Source organism: Stenella coeruleoalba, assembly GCF_951394435.1.
Source record: "Stenella coeruleoalba genome assembly, chromosome: 12".
NCBI classification, from domain to species: Eukaryota; Metazoa; Chordata; class Mammalia; order Artiodactyla; family Delphinidae; genus Stenella; species Stenella coeruleoalba.
In genome coordinates, this window is record NC_137158.1 from 75,628,986 (window position 1) to 75,650,196 (window position 21,211).

General features: G+C 44.9%; 1 protein-coding gene across 1 annotated transcript in view; it reads left to right on the forward strand.

Moving 5' to 3' along the window:
• The window catches only part of MTHFD1L (methylenetetrahydrofolate dehydrogenase (NADP+ dependent) 1 like), a 227,690-nt gene extending 206,731 nt beyond the window's left edge, over positions 1 to 20,959 (forward strand). The window contains exons 29-32 of the transcript XR_013830711.1: positions 6,851 to 7,028; positions 13,027 to 13,142; positions 19,731 to 19,863; positions 20,706 to 20,959. The gene's annotated coding sequence lies outside the window, so the exon portion shown is untranslated. The remainder of the gene's footprint in view (positions 1 to 6,850; positions 7,029 to 13,026; positions 13,143 to 19,730; positions 19,864 to 20,705) is intronic.
• Positions 20,960 to 21,211: the final 252 nt, after the last annotated feature.

The following is a 21,211-nucleotide window of genomic DNA, read 5'->3' on the forward strand; positions in this document are numbered from 1 at the left end:
GAGGCCATAGTTGTAGAGTGATGAGTGATTTGGGACTCAACTGGCAACAGCCAGCGAGATGGGAGCTGGCTTGAAGAAGGGGAGGGCTGAGCCTTGGCAGAGAGGAAGGGGGAGTGGTGAGGACGGAGGAGGGAAAATAAGATGAATCTATGGTGGGTTCTGGTTTCTGACAAATCTGAGCTCAGAGAGGCAAAAGTGACAGATGCAGCCCCGGCCAACAGGAAAAAAAGAAAGTACACACTATATGAGATATTTGAGGTCCTCCTGGAACCTCTGGACACAGCGCATGGAAATAGCATTCCATCTGCAGCCTTCCACCCCAAGACTGGCCCCCTGCTCTGCAGAGTGAGCTAGGGGTAAAAATGCTCTTAGAAGCAGCACTCTCCTCCAGAGAGTAGCAATTGATTTGGGAGCAAGAAGGTGTTACCCGGCAAATGGTTTGGGGCTCCCCTATTTTAAAAAATTCAGAGGGTTTGGGAATTCCCTGGCCGTCCAGTGGTTAGGACTCCATGCGTTCCCCACCGAGGGCGCGGGTTCAATCCCTGGTTGGGGAGCTAACATCCCACAAGCTGTGCAGCATGGCCAAAAATAAATAAATAATTAAATTTTTAAAAAAAGTTTATAGAAGCTGGTTTGTAGACGTGGTGACTCAAAACACTTAAAAAAGATTCAGAGGGTTCACAGCAGCTAGTGAGAACACACAGGTTCTAAGGGTAAAAAAATGTGATGCTGTCCCCCCCAAAAGGCTCCTGTTCACCACCACGGCATGTTCCAGTGCAAACACAGGAAGGTAAATGATAGAGAAATTGCATTCAAACCCTAACGAAGTCGGCAAGCAACCTGAGAATGAAAGCCCCAAATTAGCTGGCGGTATTGATCGTTCCTAAAGGAGAAATCAAGCATGAAAAATTCAGTTCCTAGCAGATTTTGAAGGAGGAGCAGAGATTTGAGCAATGTCCCCCATCCATGCTGACGGTTGCTGGCAAGTCCCAGGCTTGAGCCGTGTCAACTGTCCCGTGAGGACTGAGGGTGAAGGAGACCAGCCTTGTGGGGAGGATGAGAAACAGTCTAGCTGAAGACTCACAGCCACCTGGATAACAACAGACATAGGAAGTAAGTGAGTAAAGGCCAGGGTCTATCTAGTTAAATGCCAGAGAGGCTGTCTCCAATGTGTGTAAGAAGACAGTAACTTTACCACGGAGCTCGTGCCCTGGCTCACACGGCCACCAACCTCTCCACACCAGGGCTTTCCTCTCAGTGTGACCAAAGCGGGCAAGTGTCGTCCTAGGAGGCAAAGCTCTCTCTACACCCTGTGACCAGAGCTCCCACACTGAGGATGAAGCGCATGGCAAACCTACCAATCCCACACAGACTGCAAAGAGACATCACGGGCACTGACTCTGGTCCTAGACCTGAGTTGTGGGATCAAAACAGAGAAATTAATGGCGAAATTGGTAATATTTCCACCCATATATTTTTAGGATAGTCATGTTTAAAATTTTGTGGTCTTGGGACTTCCCTGGTGGTGCAGTGATTAAGAATCTGGCTGCCAATGCAGGGGACATGGGTTCGAGCCCTGGTCCGGGAAGATCCCACATGGCGCGGAACAACTAAGCCCATGCACCACAACTACTGAGCCTGTGCTCTAGAGCCTGAGAGCCACAACTACTGAGCCTGAGTGCCACAACTACTGAGCCCGAACGCCTAGAGCCTGTGCTCTGCAACAAGAGAAGCCACCGCAATGAGAAGCCCGTGCACCGCAACAAAGAGTATCCCCCGCTCTCCGCAATTAGAGAAAGCCCGCACACAGCAACAAAGACCCAACACAGCCAAAAATAAATAGATAAATTTATTTTTTAAAAAAAATAGGCAGTTAATAGCAGACTCCCAAGCATTTGGGTGGGCTAGTTTTACTTATAGGTTTTAGAATCACGATTTTTTTGTTTAACTGGTCTCAGGACCATCTGCATTAGAATTACGTGCAATACTTGTTAGAAATGTAGCTTCCCGGGCTTCCCTGGTGGCGCAGTGGTTGAGAGTCCGCCTGCCGATGCAGGGGACACGGGTTCGTGCCCCGGTACGGGAAGATCCCACATGCCGCGGAGCGGCTGGGCCCGTGAGCCATGGCCGCTGAGCCTGCACGTCCGGAGCCTGTGCTCCGCAACGGGAGAGGCCACAACAGTGAGAGGCCCGCGTACCGCAACAACAAAAAAATTCTGTGGTTTTACAGAATTGTCTCCGAATCACTGTACCTAGAGATGAATAGCATCTTTTATAGGGTATTCGATTAAATTTAACAAACATTTTTCAGTGTTAAGTTCTTATCCTGTTCTTGTTACCAAGGCCAGGCTCTAGGCAGACACAGCCAGGATAGATAAGGACTTCACACAGCACAGGTAGGCAACTACACTGCAAAATGTAATGCACGACAAACGGGCGATTCCTGATCATTATTACTGATAGTAGTATTTCTATTTCTGCTGTCAAAAATCCAGAAACGGGACTTCCCTGGTGGTACATTGGTTAAGACTCCGCAGTCCCAATGCAGGGGGCCCGGGTTCAATCCCTGGTCTGGGAACTAGATCCCACAGGCATGCCACAATTAAGAGTTCGCATGCCACAACTGAGGAGCCCACCTGCGGCGACTAAGGAGCCCACATGCCACAACGAAGACCCAACGCAACCAAATATATAAATATTTTAAAAATCCAGAAACAGCTAAATTCAAACCACCAGATCAATAAAATCGTAATTAGTAAGAGTTTAATGTGTACATAAGAACAGTTCACGAACTGGGAGCTTTCAAGACATTAGTGGAATGAAGGTCAGAACTGTGTGTTCTGTAGGACAGATTATACAGTGAAAATTTGGAGGCTGTTTATTTCTTACAGTGATTGGTTATAGCATTGAAGTTTTTCCTAATAATGGGGATCGGCTACAATGGTTATCTTATGCCAATTTTGGAAAACAGTTTAAGTTTCATTTATGATTTTCAAAGGCATTTACAAGAAGCGACCCAAGCTAATGTCACTTGTGTTGCAGGATAAGCTAAATTAGTTTTTCCTTACATGGCTTAACTGGTTTTATCTGTTCAGGGAATTTTCAAGTCTGGTCTCCATTTTGTAGTTTATTTTATCACTGCTTAGTAGCCCATAGCAGAAGCTGCTCAAAATTTTTTTGGTTGTTGAATGAATGAATGAAACAATTCATTATCAACATGGACATTACAGTTGCCCAAGATGGCAGCAGGAAACAGGACAAAGAGAAGAACCCCTGAGTCAGGCTCCATTGGGAAAACTGCAGGCTTGCCTTGGAGGAGGTTGGTAGAAAATGGCAGTGAAGGATGGATACTTCACCTCACATTGACTGAAGCGTGTCCGGGGGTCAGCAGTAACGCGGAGAGAATAATTCGTGAAGTTAAAAGAATAAGACTTTTTCCTTAAAGACTTCCTCCATCTGCTCAAATACAGTTGACCCTTGAACAACATGGGTTTGAACTATGAGGGTCCACTTATACGTGGATTTTTTTCAATAGTAAATACTACAGTACTACCTGATCGGAGGTTGGTTGAATCCATGGCTGCAGAACCAGGTTCAAAGGGACCATGTATGTGAAGGGCCACGTAAATTATATGGGAATCTCAACGGCGCGGAGGGTCAGCACACTTAGCCACCCCCCGCCCCTGCATCGTTGTTCTAGGATCAGCTGTACCGTATCTAGGTTGAGGCTAGCGAGCCTGAGGGGTAGAATCTGGTCACGTGCTGGAGTCTGAACGGTGGGAAAAAGGAGTTGGAGGGAGCCCTGCAAAGTGCCTGCCGTCCCTGGGGTCCCTACCAGGCTTTGCCCCAAGCTGTGAGTGCAGGTGCCGCCAGGACCTCTGAGGGCAAAAAACTCCCACACAGGGAGCTGACCCCTGAGGAAAGAGTCCTGCTTGCTCCCTCAGAGGCCTCACCTTTTAGATGTGAAGCCCACAGACGAGGACCAACGGGAGGGCCAGGTCTGGGCTCCCAGGAAGGCTGATGATGCCCTCCCCGAGACAGCCTCTCTAGAACAATCTGGTCCTCGTCTGCCACCCGAGGCGCCCTGAGAAAAGGACTGGAGAGAAAAGGCGCTCACGGTGCGCTTTTGAATGAATTTAATCCACTGTCACTTTATTACCCATCTGCTGAGGGTGTTTCCGTTTTCACGTGACCTGGTGAGGGCTGTGCAGGCCAACAGTGAGGCATCAGAATGGCCACAGTTACAGCTGTGTCCCCAGAGACTCGGCCCCCCCACCTACACACTGAGTCATCACAGGCAGAAAAAGTGCTTTGAACTGAGAAAAGAACAGAGCTCTACCGTGATATTTCAGAGGCAGCAAAGGAGCTTGAGGACCCATCAGGTGGTTTTGCCAAGACAGATCTTAGTTGCCGTCAGCAGTGGAATCAGGGTTTTCCCAACAACACCGGTTTCTCAAACTCCAGATCACCAGCAGCTCTGAACTGTCATCTTTATTTTTTTAAATAAATGTATTTATTTATTTACTTATTTATTTTATTTTGGGCTGTGTTGGGTCTTCGTTGCTGTGCGTGGCCTTTCTCTTGTTGAGGTGAGCAGGGGCTACTCTTCGTTGCGGTGCCCAGGGTTCTCACTGCGGTGGCTTCTCTTGTTGTGGAGCACGGGCTCTAGGCTCGCGGGCTTCAGTAGGTGCAGCACGCAGGCTCAGTAGTTGAGGCTCACAGGCTCTAGAGCACAGACTCAGTAGTTGTGGCGCACGGGCTTGGTTGCTCTGCGGCATGTGGGATATTCCCAGACCAGGGCTCAAACCCGTGTCCCCTGCATTGGCAGGTGGATTCTTAACCACTGCGCCACCAGGGAAGTCCCTTTTTTTTTTTTTTAATTTTTATTGGAGTATAGTTGATTTACAATGTCGTATTAGTTTCAGGTGTACAGCAAAGTGAATCAGTTATACAAATACATATATCCACTCTTTTTTTAGATTCTTTCCCCATATAGGCCATTACATTGAGTCGAGTTCCCTGTGCTATGCAGTAGGTCCTTGTTAGTTATCTGTCTTATATATAGCAGTGTGTATGTGTCAATCCCAATCTTCCGATTTATCCCTCCCCCCATCCCCTGGTAACCATAAGTTTGTTTTCTACATCTGTGACTCTACTTCTGTTTTGTAAATAAGTTCATTTGTCCTCTTTTTTAGATTTCACATATAAGTGACATCATATATTTGTCTCTCTGTGTCTGACTTACATCACTCAGTATGACAGTCTCTAGGTCCATCCATGTTGCTGCAAATGGCATGAGTTTGTTCTTTTTTATGGCTGAGTAATATTCCATTGTATATCTGTGCCACATCTTCTTTACTCATTCCTCTGTTGATGGACATTTAAGTTGCTTCCATGTCCTGGCTATTGGAAATAATGCTTCAGTGAACATTGGCATGCATGTATCTTTTCAAATTATGGTTTTCTCTGGGTATATGCCTAGGAGTGGGATGGCTGGGTCATATGGTAGTTCCATCTTTAGTTTTTTAAGGAACCTCCATGAACTTTCATCTTTAATTCGCTTGCAGCCTTTGGGTGGTCAAGGAGTAACTTCAGACGGAAGCCAGTGTCCCTGTTCCCTGCCAGCCTCCACCTGAGTCAGGGTCTCAGAAGTGCCCCTTCCTCTCACCTGCTCAGAACTGTGTCCTCCCTTGGCCAGGCCCCTGGCCTCCCAGGCTTAAGCCTCTCCCCAGGCCTAGCATCTCCCTACAAAATTGCTAGGGAGGCAGGGCCAGCTCTTCCCGCCTGTCTTTCAAACATCACCTCTAGAACGGAGAGACTCTGTCCTTGGAATACAACCACAGATTTCTAATAAGGCTGAATTTTAAACACAGTTTTTGTAACAATCCACTCACTTCTTAACTTTGTGTTATCAAATTAAAAATACATTGTCAAGAATATTCTTGCCATTCTAAACCACAAATTGGATTGTTTTGTTTTTAATCATAGCAAGGAAATTTACTCTGTGCAGTTGCAGCATATCTCTTTTTTAAACCTATTTATTTCCATAGCAAAAAAAAAAAAAAAGAAAATTCCTTGTAAGGTTAAATATAGAATTAACATATGACTCAGCGATTCCATTCCTAGGTATGTGCCCAAAGAATTGAAAACAGGAGCTCAAACGTGTACACCATGGGGAACTCCCTGGTGGTCCAGTGGTTAGGACTCCAAGCTTCTACTGCCGGGGGGCATGAGTTCAATCCCTGGTCAAGGAACTAAAATCCTGCAAGCCACACGGCATGGCCAAAAAAATTAAAATGTACACCAAGTTCCTAGCAATAGCCAAAAGGTGGAAATGACCCAACAAATAAAAGGATAAACAAAACGCAGAATATACATACAAATGGATGCAATTTTGACATGTGCCACAACATGGATGGACCCTGAAAGCAACATGCTGCGTGAAATAAGCCAGATATAATAGGACAATAGTGTATGATTACACTTATATGAAATATCTAGGGTAGGCAAATGCATAGAGACAAAACGTGGATCGGAGGTTAACAGGGGCTGGAGGTTGTTACTTCATTGGTAGAGTTTCTGTTCGGGTGATAAAAATGCTTGGAATTAGACAGTGGTGATGGTTGCCCAACACTGTGCATGTAATTAATACCATTGAATCGCACACTTTAAAATGGTTAAAGTAATAAATGTTCTGTGTGTTTTAGCACAACTTTTTTTAAATCAGGCTTTTTATTAGTATGACAGTTTTTGGCTACTAGAGCAATTATACATCTTATTGTCTCATATTTAAAGTCTTGGTAATGATATTTATTCCCAACATAAAAATCTAGTTTTCAATGTCTTGTAGAACTTCGCCGACATGACCAGCGTAACCAGTGCACACTGCCTGGAAATGCCCTTCTCAGGCACATGGGTCCAGAAAGAGTGGCAGACCTGGAGAAGCCTGGCCTTGTACCCGGCTCTCTGCTTCCCGCTTCTGCGACCCTGCAAGTCGCTTATGATCGCAATGCATCAGTTTCCATATGGTACGATAATGACACTAATTGTTTCACAGGGTTGTTGTGAAGATAAAATGTGTGGGGAATGTAATGTGCTTAATACGATGCTGGCGCAGTCAGTGCTCATCATTAAGCTATTGTTCTTATTGATATTATCATGACAGAATTCAGGGCTTTTTTTTTTCTTAACATCTTTATTGGCGTATAATTGCTTTGCAATGGTGTGTTAGTTTCTGCTTTATAACAAAGTGAATCAGTTATACATATACATATCTTCCCAAATCTCTTCCCTCTTGCGTCTCCCTCCCTCCCACCCTCCCTATCCCACCCCTCCAGGCGGTCACAAAGCACCGAGCTGATCTCCCTGTGCTATGCGGCTGCTTCCCACTAGCTATCTACCTTACGTTTGGTAGTGTATATATGTCCATGCCTCTCTCTCGCTTTGTCACAGCTCACCCTTCCCCCTCCCCACATCCTCAAGTCCGTTCTCCGGTAGGTCTGTGTCTTTATTCCTGTCTTACCCCTAGGTTCTTCATGACATTTTTTTTTCTTAGATTCCATATATATGTGTTAGCATACGGTATTTGTCTTTCTCTTTCTGACTTACTTCACTCTGTATGACAGACTCTAGGTCTATCCACCTCATTACAAATAGCTCAATTTCGTTTCTTTTTATGGCTGAGTAATATTCCATTGTATATATGTGCCACATCTTCTTTATCCATTCATCCGATGATGGGCACTTAGGTTGTTTCCATCTCCGGGCTATTGTAAATAGAGCTGCAATGAACATTTTGGTACATGACTCTTTTTGAATTATGGTTTTCTCAGGGTATATGCCCAGTAGTGGGATTGCTGGGTCATATGGTAGTTCTATTTGTAGTTTTTTAAGGAACCTCCATGCTGTTCTCCATAGTGGCTGTACCAATTCACATTCCCACCAGCAGTGCAGGAGTGTTCCCTTTTCTCCACACCCTCTCCAGCATTTATTGTTTCTAGATTTTTTGATGATGGCCATTCTGACTGGTGTGAGATGATATCTCATTGTAGTTTTGATTTGCATTTCCCTAATGATTAATGATGTTGAGCATTCTTTCATGTGTTTCTTGGCAATCTGTATATCTTCTTTGGAGAAATGTCTATTTAGGTCTTCTGCCCATTTTTGGATTGGGTTGTTTGTTTTTTTGTTATTGAGCTGCTTGTAAATTTTGGAAATTAATCCTTTGTCAGTTGCTTCATTTGCAAATATTTTCTCCCATTCTGAGGGTTGTCTTTTGGTCTTGTTTATGGTTTCCTTTGCTGTGCAGAAGCTTTGAAGTTTCATTAGGTCCCATTTGTTTATTTTTGTTTTTATTTCCATTTCTCTAGGAGATGGGTCAAAAAGGATCTTGCTGTGATTTATGTCATAGAATGTTCTGCCTATGTTTTCCTCTAAGAGTTTGATAGTTTCTGGCCTTACATTTAGGTCAGGGCTTTTTTAAATGAGTGATTGAGATTTAAAGGGGAAAAGTGATTAAGAAGCACTAACAATTCCAAAGAGAGGAACCGAAGAGCACGGCTCAAAGATTTATGATGAAAGTCAGTCCTGGTTGTTGAGAAAAGGCATGAAGCCTTCTTGAACATTCCACCAGCTGAGCCTGCAGTGGCACCTTGGGGCGGCAGGAGGAACCCAGGCTGAGTCATCCTCTGGGGTCCCGCGGCCTGATCCCATGGAAGCCTCTGGTCCCAGCAGCTGCGAGTCACAGCTGTGGGCAAATAGACCTAGTGTCTTCTGCTGTGATAATTGTTTGCTCTGATCACTGACACTGTGTTGGTTTATGCTGCTGGGATGCATTGCCAGTTTAAGCACCTTAACCTTCTGTTTCCTTTAGCTCTCAACCTCTTAACAACCTTCTCACTCCGGACCCCAGTGACATACAGGGAGGTGTCCAAAATGGCCACTGGGACATCGTTGGTCGGGATCAACATCCGCTTTGAAGGTGTCAGGCCTGATATGAACCCAGTCCAGGGAGGGAGGGAGCGCGCCGGCAGGGCAACAACATATTTCACATAAACAGACCCTTCAGCCTTTGCAGCTTCGGTTTCCCAGGAGAGCAGCCAGCGGCAGGACTTTGGTTTTGAGAAGTAAAGATTTAGCTTTAACAGTTGGGCGGTCACTGCATCCCGATTGCTTTCCTCTGTGTGAGTTGCTATTGCTGGTTGGAGGCTGTTATTTTCCTCTGTGTGTTGTGTAGGATTCAGCCCTTTCCTGGGAAGAGAGAGCACATTCCTTGCTTCCCTTAATCACTACTTTGGCATCAGTGCGAAACACTCTGGATAAGGGACCACAGTGCCTGAAGCATCCTGGAGAGGAGGGAGGGCAGTGGCTGGAGTGAGAATACACACTGTAAAGAGCGGAACCCTAGAGAATTTAGGGCTCGTCTCCAGCCCCCGGAGCAGAGCAAGTGCAACCCAGGGGCAGGGAGCGGAAAACAGAAAGCATAATAGCTGAAGGCGAAGAGGAGGAACTTGTGAGATTTTTAAGTCATAACTATGTGCTAGGATACCCTGGAAGTTTATTTTCCCAATTCAAAATATTTTTTTTCTGACTCAAAAGTACATTAACGGGGAGACGCAAGAGGGAAGAGATATGGGAACATATGTCTATGTATAACTGATTCACTTTGTTGTAAAGCAGAAACTAACACACCACTGCAAAGCAATTATACTCCAATAAAGATGTTAAAAATAAATAAATAAATAAAACTACCTAGAAATGATGATGACTCAAAAAAAAAAAAAAGAAAAAGTACATTAAGGGGGCTTCCCTGGTGGCGCAGTGGTTGGGAATGTGCCTGCCGATGCAGGGGACACGGGTTCGTGCCCCGGTCTGGGAAGGTCCCACATGCCGCGGAGCGGCTGGGCCCGTGAGCCATGGCCTCTGAGCCTGCGCGTCCGGAGCCTGTGCTCCGCAGGGTACATTAAGGGACCTTACATGAACCAGTGGGGCAGGTGTGCTATGAAATGAGAATTTGATACAGCAGGGGTAAAAAAACAAACAAAAAAACATAATTTTAAAATATATGTATACAACTTTTTAAAAAAGGAAATCAACAGTTGTTTAATGGGTGCAGAGTTTCAGCTTGGGAAAACAGAAAAGGCTCTGGAGATGGAAGGGGCTGGTGGTTGCCCAACAGTGATTGTATTTAATGCCACAGGACTGTATACTCACAAAGGGTTAAAATGGTAAATTTCATGTTATGTATACTTTGCCATGTTAAAAACAATTTTTAAGTACTTTCACCGATACATATTTGTCTCCTCATTTGTATCCATTTTATGTCTGGGGTTTAGGTGAGCTCTGGTTCTGATTACTAGGTTCTGCTCTAGCTAGTTATGTGACCTTGAGCAAGTCATCTCACCTTTCCGGTCTTCAGTTGCCTCACTTGCAATAGGAGAAATTTGAAAAGAATAGTCTGTCACAGCTCTGATAGCCACGGATTAGTATTTCTTGAGGGTGTGCCATGTGCCAGGCTCTCTGCCGCACATTTTATCAGCATGACCTCATTTAATCCTCACAAGTATCCCTTGAGGCTGGTATAATTATCCTCATCTGAGAGGGAGCAAGAGGAATCAGAGGCTTAGAAGGTTCGGTGGCTTCTCCACGCACAGCAAGCGAGTGGGAGGCGTGGGATTTGGACTTAGGTCTGGGGGACCCCAGGCTCTCAGCTGCTGTTCAGTACTGCAGCAGCGAGAACGTCAGAGCCAAACCACCACGAAGCTTTTCTCCCTGGAAAAGCTATCAGCCTGGAAAATAAGACCGACGTCCAGCCAGGAGCCGCTTCTGCTGTGCTCTCTTATTCCACTTGGTGACCGTGCTGCGGCCTCCTGAGAATGTGGGCTGAAGGGTGGGCAGGAAGCAGGACGGGCGAGCTGGCCAGGCTGCTGGGTCTCCACAGTAAGGTTCGCTTTTTTGCCCTAAAGTAATTGAAATCTCCCCAAATTAGATCCCTCCTTATTTCAGCATAATTAAAATATGTATGAGAATAAAGCCATTCTATTTAGATTATGTTTCCTCCTGTCCTCCACCACGAATGTTTGTATTCACAATGCAGTCAAGAGTTGGTTGCCTGAGAATCGGGGCCCTGAAGCAGACAACAGCTAACTCTCAGCTATGCAAGGAAGACTCACTGGTCTTCAAATATTCTCCCAGTCTATTTTAACCACGACTTTTTCCGTCCCCCTTAACCACAGCATTAATTAGGGCACTTAGCAAGAAGCACATGGGGCATGTCTGCGTGTTACCAGTGACCCTCGGACAGAGAAGCAGAGGAAAAAGCAAGAAAAGACAGCAACAGTACAAGGGAACATTGGCTGCCCGTGGGATATTGCAAAACCATGGCGTATTTGCATTTGTTGATGAAAATCATTGCAAATCAACCTAGGAATTAGATAACAACAACATCAACAAATCATTGGAACATCTGTACAATGACACTATGTAGACATTAAGAATGAGTCAGATCTCTAACAGAGCAAATCAATGGATGAAGCTTTGGAAGTTGAAGCCAAGTTGAGCAATCATCCTTGGCGGACACGGAGACAGGTCTGAAAACAGTAATGAGATCCTTAAACAAGGAACAACCAATGCCACAACAAACAGCCTGGAGAAAGAATCGCAAGGACACCTAGAGGAGCAGCTCAGGTGCAGATAGCAGGAATGTAAACCCAAGCGTGACTTTCTCCGCAGCACCTGAGTGACTAAAGGTCCTCACCACGGCTTAGTGAAGAGGAACTGATGGCTGTAAGCAGAACTCCGCTGACCAGCATTTGTATTCGGTTATGTGTACTTGTGCTTAAAACACTAAACAGGGCTTCCCTGGTGGCGCAGTGGTTGAGAGTCCGCCTGCCGATGCAGGGGACATGGGTTCGTGCCCCGGTCCAGGAAAATCCCACATGCCACGGAGCAGCTGGGCCCGTGAGCCATGGCCACTGAGCCTGCACGTCCGGAGCCTGTGCTTCGCAATGGGAGAGGCCACAGCAGTGAGAAGCCAGCGTACCGGGAAAAAAAAAAGAAAACAACACTAAACACACGCACACCTTTAATTCTTAAGATTCAAATATTCTCTTCTTTTCCCAAAAAGCCCATAATTCCAAGGCCTTTGGTGGTACCTTCACATAAAAATTTCTGCATTGGATACTGACTACCAACAACCAGAATCTGTTACCTGGTTTGGGTAAAACCCAGTAAACTGCACTGTATTCGTTAGTTATGGCCACATATCAAATTAACCCAAACCTTAGTGACTTAAAGCAACAATTATTATTAATTATCTCTCACAGTTTCGGTGGGTCAGACATGTGGGTCACAGAAGGAACAGAGATTTATCTCCACTCCATAAGGACTGGAGCCTCAGCTGGAAGGCTTTTGGGGTGAAAGCTGGAATCATCTGAGGGCTTGGTCACTCGCACGTGTGACAATTAATGCTGGCTGTCCGCTGAGGGCCTGACTGGGACTGTTGGCTAGAACCTCCACACATGGCCTCTCTGTGTGGACTGGGCTTCCTCACAATATGGCAGCTGGGATCCAAGGGCAAGTATCCCACAAGAGGGAACCAAACAGAAGCTCTGTCCCTGTTATGATCTAGCCTGGAAGTCACACAGCTTTGCTTCCACTGTACTCCATTGACCAAGGTGGTCACAAGCCTACACCCAGACTTAAGGGGAATGAACACAGACCCACATCTCAATGGGATGGATGTCAGCCACACAGTAGGAAAAGCATAAGGGACACGTATGTAGGGGTGGCCGTCTTTGGAAGATACAACCTGCCCTTACAGAATTCTGCCTTAAAGATGATTTCTGTAGGAAAGTGCACCATGGTTTAAAGATTTCATGAACAGGAGAGTCTTAGGTGGATCCTAACACATAATTGGAGAATATTTGGTGTCTGGTGACATGGTGGGTGATAGGATTAGAAAGGTACGTTAGGGCCAGATTTCAGAGAGTCCTAAGTGATATATTAAAAGTGAGGTCTTTATTCCAGGGACACGGAGGAGCCACAGAAGTATTTTCACCAAAGATTTCTCTCAAGGCCCTGGAGAGCATGGATTAGAGAAAAGGAGAGGCACGTCCAACTGCGCGCTAATTAAAGTGGTCCAGGTGAGATGTCAGCACTCTGAACAATGACATTTACCTGCATCTCTGAGCCACCAGCCTAGCCCTTCTGTCCACTTTGTTTCTCTCTAATTACAAATTCAGCGAGGACCCCAAATCGTTTCAGCATCTCATATTAATAGATTATAGGTCTCAAAGACATACATTTGATATATAGTTTGTGTTTGTAATCATACACATACAGCATAAAACAGCTTGCCTTAAAATGACACTTCTCACATGGCTATGAAATTATATACAGCATTCATTTTGCTTGTAAACCCCACAAACTTCCTCCTACAGCTTCTTTTCGGACTTGTTTTTAGTGTATTACTTGAATATATTGCTCGGGCCCCTCTGTCCTCCTTTTCTGTCTTCGCTTGACCCTTAGCATAAATCAAAATCACAGAGCAAATCCTGTCCCTGGTTCTCTAGAAACTTTGACTGATGGCTGGGCCATGATCAGAAGTTCTAGGGGTCCATGGGCTGGGAGTGGGGGCAGGGGCATGACACAGACATCTCTAAGAATCTGATGACAATTCACAGGGAGTGTGGGCACCCCCAAGCGGGCTTGTTGTCTCATGAGACGGCAGGTAGCTTTGGGGTACTAGCTTGAATCAACAGGCTCCTAGGAATCGTCACCTGGATGAGGTCAGAGTGGTCACAGGTACTCCGGCCCCTGAAATCAGGGCTCTGTCTGACTTGAAGCTGTCATTCATCTCTTTGAACTTCAGTTTCTCAAGATGAGAATGGTAATGAAGACACTTACGCCCTGGAAGCAATGTCCTGACGTGCCGGCCATCAGCTTAGAAATCTGTGTTTGCTTATGTGCACGATCAAGGCAAATGTAACCTGTCCTTTCCGCCAACTCCGCTGAGGTTGCTTTTACAACTCTGACTGGTAGTTAGGTTTACTCTTCAATTGCTTTATTTAAACTCGCATCTAGTTATATAAACACACCTCAGCACGATTTATAGGCTGGCGATTCTTTCTATCCTAGCTGACTTGTTTTTCTTCTTGAAACAAACTCTTGAGTCTAGACTTTGTCAGGTTGATACATGAGGGTGGGGACTGTTTATACCGAAATCGTATACACATTCCAGACACGTGCCTTGTTACTGATCCGAAATAAAGATGATGAGCCTTTGACTTGTAAAGGGACACTCACGAAATTGTTTGAAGTGCAAACTCTGATCTGTTACTAAAAAGAGGCACGAAGAGTTCCTCAAAACTTTCTCTGCTGCTTTTGAAGAGGCGGGTGTTAGGGAGGCAGCAACTTTATTTTGTTTATTTATCTACTTTTTTTGGCATGTGGGATCTTAGCTCCCCAACCGGGGATCGAACCCGTGTCCCCTGCAGTGGAAGCTCGGAGTCTCAACCACTGGACCACCAGGGAAGTCCCAGACAGCAACTTTAGATCAATACAGGAGAGAGCTTTCTCATGATACAAACTCTTCCACAATGAAAGGGGCTGGGGAATCACTAACTAGTGACTTTCCTCACAGGGGAAATGCTTAAACAGAACTGATTGACCATCTTCAAGAAATGGTAGGAAAGGGTTTAATCCACCAACAGGAAAGAAGATGGATTTGGAGGTATCTTTCCGTTCAAATATCCTATCTTAGATTTCTCCAATAAGCCTATGAGGATGAAGATAAGATTTTGTTAATGGTTCAGTCCTAAAAACAGATCTTTGCAAACAGTGCGTGTGGATAGCCTCCTGAGGGTGGGGTTTGTGCGGGTAGGGTGAGGACATGGGTGCATGTGTACAGTGCTATGCTGGGCGTTTTAGGTCAGGTGTGTTGTCCAAAGAACGTATTTCTAAGCTTTCAAAACACAGACAAAAATTATGCTCAGTAAGTCAGTATCCGGTGGCTTCTCCATTCTAGGGCTGAGAAAATAAGACGGGTAATGGCAAAGTTTACTTTGCCAGCCTGTCAGAGACGTCAGACTGTTGGGAGGGGGATTCTAGCAAAGGCCAGGCCTAAAGCCGCGAGGAGGGAAGGGAAGGTCTCGGCCATTCAGAGGGCGCTGACCTTCATGGCCCACTCACAGCCAGACTGGTGCTAAGGTGCATGAGGTGCAAATCAGTCCCTGAAGCTCTATGGTGATGGTGCATTTGCATTACAAATAAGCCTGAATGTCATTACTTGGTCTCTTCATAACAGAGGTATCACCTCACACCGGTCAGAATGGCCATCATCAAAAAATCTACAAACAATAAATGCTGGAGGGGGTGTGGAGAAAAGGGAACCCCCTTGCACGGTTGGTAGGAATGTAAACTGATACAGCCACTATGGAGAACAGCATGGAGCTTCCTTAAAAAACTAAAAATAGAACTACCATATGACCCAGCAATCCCACTGCTGGGCATATACCCTAAGAAAACCATTATTCAAAAGGACACATGCACCCCAATGTTCATTGCAGCACTATTTACAAGAGCCAAGACATGGAAGCAACCTAAATGGCCATGGACAGACGAATGGATAAAGAAGTTGTGGTACATATACACAATGGAATATTACTCAGCCATAAAAAGGAACAAAATTGGGTCATTTGTAGAGATGTGTATGGACCTAGAGTCTGTCATACACAGTGCAGTAAACTAGAAAAAGAAAAACAAATATTGGAATTTTGCTGGTGGCCCAGTGAGAATCCACCTGCCAATGCAGGGGACATGGGTTCAAGCCCTGGTCTGGGAAGATCCCACATGCCACGGAGCAACTAAGCCCGTGCACCACAAGTGCTGAGCCTGCGCTTTAGAGCCTGCGAGCCACAACTGCTGAGCCCGGGCACCACAACTACTGAAGCCCACGCGCCTAGAGCCTGTGCTCTACAACAAGAGAAGCCACAGCAATGAGAAGCCCACGCACTGTAACGAACAGTAGCCCCCGCTCACTGTGACTAGAGAAAAGCCCGCAGACAGCCATGAAGACCCAATGCAGCCAAAAATAACTAAATAAAATTTATTAAAAAAGAAAAACAAATATTGTATACTAACGCATATTTGTGGAATCTAGAAAAATGGTACAGATGAACCTATTTGCAGGGCAGGAATAGAGATGTAGATATAGAGAACGGACATGTGGACATGGTGGGGGAAGGGGAGGGTGGGACGCATTGGGAGATTAGGTTTGACATAAATACACTATGTAATGTGTAAAATAGATAGCTAGTGGGAACCTGCTGTACAGCACAGGGAGCTCAGCTCTGTGCTCTGTGACGACCTAGATGGGTGGGATGGGGGCGGTGAGAGGGAGGTCCGAGAGGGAGGGGATATAGATATACATGTAGCTGATTCACTTCATTGTACAGCAGAAACTAACACAACATTGTAAAGCAATTATACTCCAATAAAAAAAAAGAACCTCATATGAATCAGCACATGAAGATTGATAAAGTTCAGAAGCTGTGTCTTCTAATAAAAAGGGCAACATATATATATATATATATATATATATACATGAATGAGTATATGTACATATATGTGAACATGCATGCATGAATTATATCTATGTATATGTATGAATCAGTATATATGTGTATATATAATGTATAAATATATATACATTATATAGATATTCATATATACATTTGTATATATACATATATATTTATATATATATTTGTGTGTATATATGAATATATAAATATTTACATACAAATGAAATCCTTCCCCATGTACTACCAGAGAGTAAAAATACAGAGATGGAACTGTGCTCTCATCACTAGGGCTGGAAATGTGACCTACATTAGGCTTGTGAAAGCCAATCCTAAGACTTCGGAGAGTGGGGTTTCTGAAGGAACAAAGTACTAGTTTTTCCACTGAGGTTGCTTAGTTGGTAGGAAGTAAGGCTGGAACTGCCAGGGTACCACCTAGAGACGGGCATCTTGAGAATGAAGCCAACAGAAGAGAGGGTGAAAGATGGAGACAGGGACAATGTCCTGATGGCCTCCTGGATTCAGTTACGACTAAAGCTATTCAGTTACTGAGCCAGTAAAAACACACTTTACGTTACACCCATTTGAGTTGAATTTCTTTCACTTGCTATCTCAAGAAACTTAATACTCAGAGCAAAAGCCAAGCTACAAAGATGCACTATGGGGCTTCCCTGGTGGCGCAGTGGTTAAGAATCCACCTGCCAATGCAGAGATACAGGGGTTCAAGCCCTGGTCCAGGAAGACTCCTACATGTTGTGGAGCAGCTAAGCCTGTGCACCACAACTACTGAGCCTGCGCTCTAGAGCCCGTGAGCCACAACTACTGAGCCCGTGTGCCGCAACTGTTGAAGCCCGTGTGCCCTAGAGCCCATGCTCTGCAACAAGAGAAGCCACCACAATGAGAGGCCTATGCACCGCAACGAAGAGGAGCCCCCGCCCTCCGCAACTAGAGAAAGCCCAGGCGCAGCAACAAAGACCCAACGCGGCCAAAAATAAATAAATAAATTAATTAATTAATTAATTAAAAGGCACACTATGAAGAGTCCAATCCCCACAAGTGGTACATGCCTGGGTGTCTGGCTGGGCTGCCTTGAACAGGCCTAATGAGAAAGGTTCAACTTGGTGATAACTTTCTGATTTGTGTCTTAATCCTTTATTGTCTGAGCTTCAGAGATACAATTGTATTTTTTAAAATATTATTTGCTTTCCAATAAGGAAGGTTCATGAATCATTGGGAGTTTGGTCCATGTAGTGATTGTGGAAATATAAATGGTTCAGCAGGTGACTCCCAAAGCATCCTTGAGGACTGGCATGTTATAAGGAACACTGAAATATAGCTATCTTTAAAAATAAGGCTCATTTTAACTTGATTTTTTGCATTTGCCAAAGTAAAGCAGGTTTGCATGATCTCAAGTGAATTTGGTCCAGGCCTGGGCTCTCCATTTCTTTATCCTGTGCTAGCTCATGTCCTTTGTTCTCAATTTATGATGAAGTGTGGAAAACTTAGGAAAATTATCGCATGCTCAGGTCTAGTGGAAGCAGTTGGCCATATTGAACGTTGGAAAGTTTGTTTCTCTGAGGGATTGTGGAGTTTCCAAATTCACTTTACTAAATATATCTATTTAATTTGCATCCAGTTAGAGAAAACAGCTGGGTAGAACCTGGAGCATGGGATATTAATTCATTAATTCAGAGGTTAGAGTGTGAGGTTATTCATCCAGATGAATGCATTTAAATTGCCTAAATCTACAAATTGGAGCCAATGCTCTGTAGTTTGAAAGCTTGCAAATGTTTCCTTTACAACATGTTTCCTGCAACACTCAGAACGATGGCGCTAACAGTCCCACTCGTTAGGAGCATGCTTTTTTAAGCAGAGGAGTGATGTGATCAGTTTTACATTTTAGATCGTTTTGATGCTGCCCAGAAGATGGACTAGAGAAGAGCAGATGGGGCAAGAAGGCCAGTTTAATGATAGTCCAGCCAAGAAATGACAAGGGGCTTCCCTGGTGGCGCAGTGGTTGAGAGTCCGCCTGCCGATGCAGGGGACGCGGGTTCGTGCCCCGATCCGGGAAGATCCCACATTGCCGTGGAGCGGCTGGGCCCGTGAGCCATGGCCGCTGAGCCTGCGCATCCGGAGCCTGTGCTCCGCAACGGGAGAGGCCACAACAGTGAGAGGCCCGCACCTCAAAAAAAAAAAAAAAAAGAAATGACAAGGAGGTGGCCCAGGAGAGTGGGAGACAGTAACTATGAAACTTCGCTTAGTAGGAAACTGGTAGGGGGTTAAATAACGCCCTCCCCCCAAAAAAGACATGTCTACCCAGACCTCTGAATGTGACTTTATTTGGAGAAAGGGTCTTTGCAGATGGGTTAAGAATCTTGACATGAGGACTTCCCTGGTGGCGCAGTGGTTAAGAATCTGCCTGCCAATGCAGGGGACAAAGGTTCGAGCCGTGGTACGGGAAGACCCCGCATGCCGCGAAGCAACTAAGCCCGCGCGCCACAGCTACTGAGCCTGCCCTCTAGAGCCCGTGTGCCACAACTACTGAAGCCCGCGCGCCACAGCTACTGAAGCCCACATGCCTAACCCGTGCTCTGCAACAAGAGAAGCCACCACAGTGAGCAGCCCGTGCACCACAACAAAGAGTAGCCCCCGCTCACTGCAACTAGAGGAAGCCCGCGCGCAGCAATGAAGACCCAACACAGCCCCCCAAAATTAATTATTTTTAAACAGTATCTTGACATGACATCATCCTGGATTAAGCAGGTGTATCTATTTGGCATCCATTCATCACAGGGCCAGTGATATTAACTGTATTTTCTTATTTTCTGCATTCTTGATGGTCTAGCATCTGGAAGCCTTACAGACCCAAGAGAGACTGCCCTCCCTCCTAGAGGAAGCTAATTCCTAAAGATAATAACAACCTGCTCAGGGGCACACCTTTCATAGGCAGACCAACCAACCCTGAGTCTATAGCCCCAACCTCCTGTGTATTTGACTCTCACACACCAAGCCATATGTCCCCTGCTCTAAATCATCCCAGGGCCAGGTACCAGGCAGCTAGAGACCATCCCTATAGCACAAAGCCTACTGGATTATTCAAACCAGCCAATCTTAAAATGTTTCCCCTGCCCTGCTTTGCCTTTACCACAGAAACTCCGGTAGAGACTGAGACCTAGGATTTCCTCTCCTGCTTCCCCCCCGCCCCTGCTGTTGCCTCCTGACCAAACCTGGTGCTCCTCCTGCGGCCCTGAGTGGCATGGTGAGCCCTCTTCTCTTGGGAAATGTAAGTAATAAATTTTCTTTTCAGTGGCATTGACCAATCTATGTCGTCACTCAGGCTCCATAAATAAAAATCCTACAAGTACAAATGAGAGATGTCCCTAAATCCAACGATGGGTGTCCTCATAAGAGACAGAAGGGGAAAAGACATAAAGACACACACCAAGGACAAGGCCATGTGAAGAAGGAAGCAGAGACTGGAGTTACAGCACCACAACCAAGAAGTGCTGGGAGCCACCAGAAGCAGCAAGAACCTTTAGAGGGAGCAGGGCCCCACCAGCACCTCGATTTTAGACTTCTGGCCTCCAGAACAATGAGAGAATAAATTTCTTTTGTTTTAAGCCACCGAACGTATGGTCATTTGTTACAGCAGCCAGAGGAAACTAATACAGCACCCTATCAAGAGGCATTTCCAGAAATTACATCTCGTTTTTCCTTGTCTTAAAAGACGGGTACTACTGCCAGTTTTAGAGACTAAAAAAATCACCCCCTTAAAGCAACTCTATCTTATCCTACAAAAAATTACCACAAAGAAAGTTTCTTCCACTGAGCTGGAAGAAGAATGTAATAAAACTTTTTAGCGGTGGAAGGGAAGTAGCTTTAAAAAAGCCTCTCTTCTTTGGGAGTAGAAAAGGGTGGGGATTCAGTTACTGGGAAAAATAGGAGGATGGTGGACAATGCGAAGGTCCAGCTGAGGTTTAAAAAAATTTTTTTTAACAATAATAATACCTAAAATTTATCGAACTGCTACTACATGCTAAACATTATGTTAATCACTTTTTGGCATTATCTCATTCCCATCCTTCTTGTAATCTTATGAGTACTATTATTGTCCCTGTTTTATAGATGAGAAGCATGAAGTGATACCTGTGTACCCTGTTGAACAAATTTTCCAGCTGCACTGCACAGGCAGATGTAGGAACAAAAACAGGTAGAAGGTAGGACTGATTCACAGCTGTGTAGCTGTTGGCTGAAAGGGAGGAAAAGGACAAGGAAGTAAAAAATGTAAGGGTTTATTCATTTACTCAACAAATTGTGTAAATTTGTTCAAAATTGAAAAATTAATTCAAAGGACGACTCAGGAGATCTAGAGTGGTGCTGTCCTAGATCTTTCTGCTATAATGGAAATGTTCTAGAATTTGCACTGTTCACACTATTTATAATAGCCAAGACATGGAAACAACCTAAATGTCCATTGATAGATGAATGGATAAAGACGATGTGGTACATATATACAATGGAATATTACACAGCCATAAAAAAGAATGAAATAATGCCATTTGCAGCAACATGGATGGACCTAAAGATTATCATACTAAGTGAAATTAGTCAGACAAAGACATGATATCACT